General features: G+C 32.7%; 2 pseudogenes across 1 annotated transcript; both read left to right on the top strand.

Annotated features, from left to right (window-relative positions):
• The first annotated feature begins 1,100 nt into the window (after nucleotides 1-1,100).
• Nucleotides 1,101-2,227, top strand: LOC146927730 (SKP1-like protein 1A pseudogene; annotated as a pseudogene). Its single transcript, XR_015005815.1, has one exon. The product of XR_015005815.1 is annotated as an SKP1-like protein 1A pseudogene (transcript).
• Nucleotides 2,228-7,594: 5,367 nt separating this feature from the next.
• Nucleotides 7,595-8,168, top strand: LOC146927729 (SKP1-like protein 1A pseudogene; annotated as a pseudogene).
• The last annotated feature ends 989 nt before the right edge of the window (nucleotides 8,169-9,157 follow it).

Here is a 9,157-nt window from a genome sequence, read left to right as displayed (position 1 = left end):
AGGATTTCAATAGAGAATAAAGAGACATCTATGGTTCCAATAATAGTATAATAGCTTAACATTACAAAAGATTATAAGAGAATATATAATAAAACCTAATGGACTCTAACTTACTAATATAAATGCCCGTAACAACTTAAACCCAATACTTTATTATTTAGCCCTTATAACTTACCTCGTTTTCACTAACTTTTTATAAATAAAATGTGTGCAGTTTCCTTAAATTTTATATGTTGGTGGTTTGTACCAAGAACTGATGCATGCTAGAACAATGGTGGATTATGAAAAGAAGGCAAACATGGAGTTCATGGAACAGTGGCAGTCAATGGAGAAAAACATGGTTTCCAGAGGGTGGTTTATGGAACAAATTTTGTGCTGAGCTTGTTAGCATGGATGGAAGACATTGGAGAGCTGGTGTGCCTTACGGGACATATTTTGGTAGTCCAGAGGGTGGTTCCACCTCCATACGCAGATGGATAAGGTGTTCACATGGCTGCTGCAGAGAAAGGTCCTCTTTATGGGGTGGGTACTACTTCTAGGAAAGCACACGAGAAGCCTCGCTCAAACTGTCGTTGAATCAAGTCATTGAATTATATTGATTATTTGCAATTCTTAATATATTGTTAGCTTTTAACAGCATACATGTAGGTTTTATTGGTGCTTTACTGTTTTTTACCTAGAGAAAACATTGCTGCAGTAGCTTTAAGTTTAAAAGTTATTGTGTTGGAATTCTTCAATTTATCTATTTTCCATTGATAAAAAAATATATGTTGCTGCTCTCTTTGTTGTTATATTTCACTTTCCTTTCTATTTCACTATTCTTCAATTACGAAGGAAAAGTACATTTTATACAATTTCTTAGGTTGTCACAAGCTATATTTTTCTATTTCGACCCATTTTAAATAATTCTAAGTATCTATATAATTTTTTTCAAAATTTGTGTTGACCTTGCATTTGGATAATGCTTATTGTTTTCTATTGTTAAATTAACGTTTATAGTGCAGGTATATCTTTACATCATATAATATTTACTGTAAGACTCGTGTGTCGCACATGTCACTGATTTAGTTATAAATACTGTGATTCACGCCTATTTTTTCTCATTAAGTTTCATTTCGCTCACTTTATTAGGTTTTATTTTTTTTTTTTTTTTTTACATTTTGAAATCAAAATTAAGTCATCTGTTGAAGAATCATCAACATAGAAGATCATCTTGAAGAAGCTACATTTTTATATTTGGACCTATTTTCAAGATTTCTAAGTATCTCAATATATTTATCAAAATTATTAAATATTCAATGATACTGATCTTGCATGTGGATAATGCTAATTGTTTTCTATTGTTAAATTAACATTTTTAGTGTTGGTATATCTTTGAAGAAATAATTATTATTATAAGACTCGTGCGTTCACACTCGTGTTTTCACACTCATGCGTTCACACTCGTGCGTTCACACTCGTGTGTTCACACGGGTCATCCGGTTATAAATAATGTGACTCAGGCCTATTATTTTCTCATTATTTTTGAGTTCACTCACTCTATTAGGGTTTAGGTTTTTTTACCTTTTGAAATCAAAATCATGTCATCTGTTGAAGAATCATCGACGAAGAAGATCATCCTGAAGAGTTCTGACGGCGAGACCTTTGTAATTGAGAAGAGGGTGGCTATAGAATCTCAAACAATCAAGAATTTGATCGAGGATGTTTTCGACGACACTGGAATCCCTATTTCTGAGGTAACTGGGAGGATCTTGGCGAAGGTTATTGAGTATTGCAAGAAGCATGTTGAGCGTGAGAGTTGCGATGGAAAGCCCTCCGAGGAGGAACTAAAGAAATGGGATGCTGAATTCGTCAAGGTTGATAAGCCTACACTCTTTGATCTCATCAACGCTGCCAATTTTTTGGAAATCAAGAGTCTATTGGATCTTACATGTATGATTGTAGCTGACATGATCAAGGATAAGACACCAGAGGAGATTCGCAACTTTTTCAACATTAAGGATGATTTCCCTGCAGAAGAGAAGGAGGAACTTCGTCGCGAAAATCAATGGGCTTTTGAATGATTAGATTTTAGGGTTTAGGGTTTAGTCTCTATCTTTATATTTTCCTTGTTTAAAGATAGTTAAGAGACTATATTTTAACATTTTACAATTTCAGTCAAGGATTTGTTATGTCGGTTTTATTTTATGCTTCAAAATTCATCAATGGATTGGAATGTAGTTTTATATATGCTTAGTACTTTCTTTTCTTTCGGTTTACACAATGCTTTGGTATTAATTTTTCTTACTGATTTTGAAGTTGGCGAAAGAGATATTTTCGAGGCCAAATAATTGAATTCTGCACTGTAGGTGGTATTGTCAGGTTATGTTTTGATTCGTATCGCTGGAAATGGCCTACCATAAAGAGCATATATATCGTGCCGTTTTCGTAGTCAATTTCTGTGGTTTTCAAGGCTGGTTCAAGTTGTTTTCTTTTAATTTTTTTACAGTTATGGTTTGTGGTTACGAGTTCCTGCTTTTTCACTAGTTTGAGGTAGATTTTGGTGAGTCAAAGAGGTTTGAGAGGCCCTGGTCTTTTGTTGTTGTTGTTGCTGCTGCTTTGTTTTGTTTTTCGGTTTTAGCATTACAATTGATGTTCTTGGGTTTTTGCTTGTTCAATAAATCTTTTTTTTTTTTTTCAAAAACAAAATTTGAATCTTTATTAATCGTTTATGATGACTGAATTTGTTCTTATGGGGTATCAATGTTATTATATCAAATGTGAGTTAGAGTCTCACATTGGGTGGAAGAAGGGATTGCTCAAAGCCTAATGTGATGATGATATTTGGACCCCCTTTTGACCCAACATATTTTTCTCTCTCATTTTGTGTACATAATAACTTTGAAATTTCATGTTGTATTTTCCATGAAATCGTGGCACGTTCAGTACATCTGATAGTGAAATAACTTCAATTAATTGCAAGCAATTTATTCCTATTTGTACCATATTTCAAGCTATCTTGCCAACCGTATAGGAATATCTGTCGAATATCTTTTTTACTACATTCCATATTTTCTAACATCTTATGAGGAATTCAAAGTTACACAATCGTAGGAATTATGACTAATGGCAACTGTAGTCAAAACATACTAAGAGTATGACCACTGTATCTTTAGTAGGTTACCAGGTTAATTCGAATCATACTTGGGAAGCACTGGACCATATATCCTCTCCTGCTCAATTCTTTGATTAATCTCCGCTACTTGAGGACGACTAGAGTGCATGTGAATCTTTGATTAAACCTGGATGATTAACACTTTTTTGAATGTTGATAATGGCCATCTACAACAACATGTTTTATAAAATGTTGCTCTCGTCCCAAGTTGATTGATTCTTTTACTCCTTTTCTCCCAATTCTCTCGTCATTCTCTCACTTATCATTATACCTCTGGCATGCGTCAATCTCATGAACACGCCCCTGACATAGATCCATGAGATAGGTTTTATGTAGTCAGTCGCTCTTCATTTGGTTTTAGAACTCACTCAGAACTATTGCTCTCGATTCCGGAAAGAGATGTAGCAACTTGAAGCGGTACTTTATATTTCCATAACATAAATTTGTTGATTTTTTCATCTTCTTCAAGATTTTCAGAGAGCATAAATCAAATAGGTGAGCTTATCATTTCTTTGTTTTAGTTTTCAATTTTGCCTTCGTATTTAGCTTCTTACACTGATCTAAGATATAAGAATGTATGAATAACAGGTTTGTTGGATTTGGATGAATTTTACGGTTTCGTTAGAAGTGTTTTTGATCCAGATACAAACAGCCATGCGCAGAAACTGAAGACAGATCGTTTAAATTTTGAAGGTATTCAGATCGTTCATTACTTAGAAGGTATTCATTTTCTGTTGATTACTTAAAAGAAACTTATCGTCATCATACAATCTGATAACATACAGTGTAGTCATGACAGAATTAATGTCTGTTACTGGTTTAAAATTGAATTATAAGAGAGTTAGCCTCTATGAAGCATGGACACTCCATGGATTAGGCGTCTCCTGGTGTCGGACACGCGTCAGTGTTCGACATCGACACAACATCGACACATATAATTACACTAAATTGTGTGATTTTTTCATATTATTAACGGTGTCTGCGTGGCATTGTCCGTGTAGTGCCCAGTGTCTATGTCTGTCTCTGTACTTCATAGGTTAGCCTCTATAAGGATTTGAATATGATTTTTTTGAATATCAATGCAAAGACAATGATTTTCAGTATCTAACAACAATCAAGCTTGTCATCATTGTTTTATTTAGAGTGTGTATGTTAATATTTGGTGTGCTGCTCCTGTTGTTGGATCCGCACTTATGTAGGTAAAGATTCCTTGAAAAAATTATTTGGGTTTGTTTCATTAGTTATTTAGGTCCAGAGCCGTTCCTTGGCATGTGCAAGGAGCTCTACGGAGCCGAGCCCCCAATTTACGGGGGCCTCAATTATTTGTAGGGGTATGATTATAATTGTTGGGATGTAGGATAATATTTTCTTTTATTATGTTGGTCTAAATCAAACACTTATTATTTGACAAAAATAAAGAGTAAATGGACAAGTTAGATCAAACACACACATCTATCAACAATAAAAATTCAACAAACAAATTTAAATCAAAATAATGCTTATCGTTAATTTGCAATTGTTTAAATTATCATTAATTATTTTTATTAGAGACCATTTTTAATATTAGAGCCGAGCCTCCAATTTTATTGGAACGGCCCTGTTTAGGTCCTTTTGGTATTCATCAGGATTTCCTTTTTTTTCTTCTTTCTCTGTTGGTGCATTGGCGTGTAATCTCTTTGCTCTAATTCTGGTATGTCTTGTTCTCGGGTTTGATTTCTGTTAATATATTTAGCCGTTTTAGAAAAATATCGGTCATTATGGTGCCAATTTTTTTTTCTGGTTTTGAAGTTAGTAATAGAGTTACTTACAAGAACAAATATTAATCTTTTATGCTGATTGAATTTGTCATTATGATCAGGTATAAAATATCAATATTATTCTGTATCTTTTTACGTAGATAGGAATACGGGTGCGTTTGTTTCGGCTTTAAAAAAATAGATTTTGGGTTAAAAGAATTTAGAGATTTTTTTTTAGAGATTTTTTTAAAAAAAAAAAATCTGAAGTTATATTTGTTTGTTTACTATCATAAAAATCATTTTTTAAGATTTAAAGCTCTAGCATTTGAGTATATTTGTTTGTTTACTATCATAAAAATCATTTTTTAAGATTTAAAGCTCTAGCATTTGAGTTTCTTGTTTTAAGGAAAAAAAATAGCTTTATGGTTTCAACGAATTTCTCCATTTTCCTACATCATAGTAGTTATTCGTTTTCTCTTATTTGTATCAAATCTATTGTCTAATTCTTTCACCTCCCTCTTTTATATATATCCTCACTCCTACTCCTTAATCATATACTTTTTATGTGAAAATATTTTCTGTAGTGGTCAAGTATTTTCTCCATTTTTACAGTGAATTATTTCCAGCAGCCACTTTTTTTTTTTTTTTATAGTGGTCAAGTATTTTCTCCATTTTTATTATAAAAGTCTATAATATTTTGTAAAGGCTTAACCTGGTCATTAAGAGCATACACATCGGTGTCTTCACATAAAGCAAGGAAAAAAATGTCAGAATGTTATGAATACTTAGCTTTGTAAAGTCGTTCCCAAAGAGCTCTTATAGTTATACATGAACCACCTTAGGTGGCATACACCTTTTTACACCAACACACATTTCTGACGTGTGACAAAAACATTGAAAGAAGAGATGAAAATGACTGATAATGTGACGTGAAATTACTAAAATACGCGTGACACATGGGATGTATATGAGAGATGTATAAAAAATGGTGTCTATCTTTTTCCTTCCCAAACTTGGCATTGTTGCCCAATTATAATACTATGATGTTTTTTGTTGTGCTGGATTATAAAATATATATATAGATAAGAATAACACATACTTTTTGGGTTTTGATGGATTATTGTAGGGTGCAAAGAGACTCATTTTAAAGTTTTTGACGACTGGTTTAAATATTTATGAATTTTTTTTTAGTTTTTTAAATAATTGAGAAGTGTAAAATAATATAAATATTATGTAGAGTCCATTTATACCATCAAATAGGATGTATTGGATGTGTATGCTCTAATAAGAAAAAAGTAACGCGTAAATTTACTTAGTCATCGGAAAAAAGTAACACAGTTTTTCGAATAATGATTTTACCAAAAAATTAGACTTAATTAAAAAACAGCACGTCATTTTAAAATGTTCAATAAACATGAATTTTGTCATTTATGGTTAGAAACTGATGCTCAATTAATTGGTGCTGGTGGCTTTTAAAAATATATCTTTGGTTCCTTAGAGCATAAGGAATAGATGGATCAACTGTTTGGAAACTATTAGAAGCATGTAAACAAGGATGATTTGTATGTTTTCTTAAAAAAAGAAAAATGAATTACATGTTATAACCTTTCAATTGACGATGAAGTTTGTAATACATGAATTTGATATAAAAAATATTATAAACAGAGAATAACATAACATTATCAAGTATTATTTGTGGTGATTTAATTTTTTTGACGCAAAGGATAACTTAATTCTTTTTTCTAATTATTAACATTAATATAGCAATGTGAGGAAGATCATGTGAGGGAGTGTAGTCAGTTGTTAAATTTGATTGTTTTGTAGGATGGTATGGCAAATAGATGGGTCTAGCAGTTACATTTGTCCAAAATGTTACAATCTCTTTGAATGCCATCTACTTCTTATTCACATTCCAACTTAAGATAATTTTCTCATAAGAGGGGTGATTCAGAATAATGATCAACAATGTATGAGAGGTTGTGGTATGAATGAAGATGTGGATCATTTATTTGTCACATGTGATTTTTTTGCAAGAATTTGGTCCATCTTTCAGAGTGGCTCGGATTTGTAACACTAAACTTAGGCTACAATTCAGATCAAGTTTTTCAATTTGGGTGAGTTCTCTAAGAATGTAAGTATGGATTTGCAAATTGTTTGGCTCTATTGTTTTTGGGTTATTTAAAAAGAAAGGAAGATGCAAATTTTTCAGCATAAAAGAGAAGAACATGCAAATGTCATGTGACAAAATCAAGCATAGGTGGTTAAAAAATAGATATGCAATTTTCGAGTTCGACTACCACAACAATTGGCTTAATCCTCTTCAGTGCTTGTCTTCAGTTTCATAGTAAACTATCTTTAAGCCGGGTTCTAACACGGTTTGTCCTTGAAGGATTTATTTGGTTTGGTTAATAAACTTCATTTTGGCCTCGTAAATAAAAAAAACTATAATCTACAAATCTCTATTAAAAAAAATACCAAAATTTTTTCTCAGTAAAAAAAGGGAAAAATTTCAAAACAAAAAATATGGTGTCCCTAGCCCATTTGATATCTACAATGACTGATTTGTATGGGCCGGGTTCGGATCTTGGATTCCCAATTTCCACTAGCTACTTGAAAGAAAAAACTTGTGGAGACTTTAATTGCATTGTAGCAAAGCATAATAAATACTAGTTGTAACGCCTATTCTTTCTCTCATTCAATTCATTTCACTCACTCTATTTTCAAACCTAGAAATAAATTTAGGGTTAGGGTTTAGATTCAAATCGAAATCATGTCTGATCGTGTTGAATCATCGACAAAGAAGATCACACTGATAAGTTCTGACGGCGAGATCTTTCAAGTCGAGAAGGAAGTGGCGATGGAATCTAAAACCATCAAGAATTTGATCGAGGACGTTGATGAGAATGCTCGAATCCCTATCTATGAGGTAAGCGGTAAGATCTTGGCTTTGGTTATTGAGTATTGCAAGAAGCACGTTAATGCTGTGAATTCTGATGAAAAACCTTCAGAGCAAGCTTTTAAGATGTGGGACGCTGAATTCGTCCAGCTTGATCAGCCTGAGCTCTTTGATCTCATCTCTGCTGCAAAATTTTTGGATATCAAAAGTTTGTACGATCTTACGTGCAAGACTGTAGCAGACATGATGAACGGCAAGACACCAGAGCAGATTCGTGAGATGTTCAACATTGTGAATGATTACACTCCGCAGGAAGAGGAGGCAATTCGTAGCGAACACCCATGGGCCTATGAATAACTATATTTTAGGTTTTTGGGCTTCATCGTTTTGAATGATTATTATATTTGAACATTTTAGAATCTTAGTCATGGATTTGACATGTGGGTTTGATGTTTTGTATCGTTTTATTATTGAAATAACTGCAACGCAGATTTATAACTTCTTAGTACTTTTTTTGAAGAGGAGTGTTATTTGAACAACCAATTTGGTTGACAACTTACTCCCTCCGATCTCAAATGTAAGAAACTTTTCACTTTTTAGATTCATTCAATAAATGATGTATGTGGTTTATAATATAGATCACATACATCATTTATTGAATGAATCTCAAAAGTGAAAAGTTTCTTACATCTGAGACCGGAGGGAGTATTTGACAACCATAATACACAAAGAAAATGTAGATATTTGCACGGAAACCATAACAATAGAGAGATAAAGTAAAAAATAATGTGAATATGAGAGAGAAAGTTGTCACAAAAGTTGTCCCAAATGGATGTTCAAATATCATCTCTTTTTTGAAATGGTTTATATATGTTGTGTCTTGTCATGAATCATCATATTTGTCACGAGCACATTCTAACAACTGCCATTGTTTTTATCTCACTCTTTATTATTAGTGTTTGGTGTGTTGCTCCTATTATTCAATATAGTGCATGTACTTGTATGGAGGTGGGGGATAAATTTTTAGACTATTGTTTGTGTTTTGAGTTCGAAGTGCTTTGGTGAAGATTGTTTGGAATTTTTTTGGGTATGTTAAGTTTTTCTTTAGTGTTTTTACTTTGCACTACTCTGTGCCCGAGCTTTCATCATTGTTTTTTAGCTCTAAATCATCTGGTTTTCGTGTTGGTAATCAAAATTTCATTTTTTAGTATGTGAGTCCTTCTGTATGTTTCTACATAAGGCCCTCATGTCTTGGTTTTGTTTTGTTGAAAAGATGTTTTTGAATTGGCGTGAAATCTCTAGCTCTAATTCGGGTATGTCTTCTGCGGGTTTGAGTTGTGTTAATATGCAGCTGTTTTTAAAATTAAAATA

Source organism: Medicago sativa, chromosome 4 (genome assembly GCF_051527215.1).
Source record: "Medicago sativa cultivar Bolivia chromosome 4, Bolivia_mono, whole genome shotgun sequence".
Lineage (NCBI taxonomy): Eukaryota > Viridiplantae > Streptophyta > Magnoliopsida > Fabales > Fabaceae > Medicago > Medicago sativa.
Note: the sequence above shows the minus strand (reverse complement) of the source record. Positions and strands in the feature narration are given on the sequence as shown.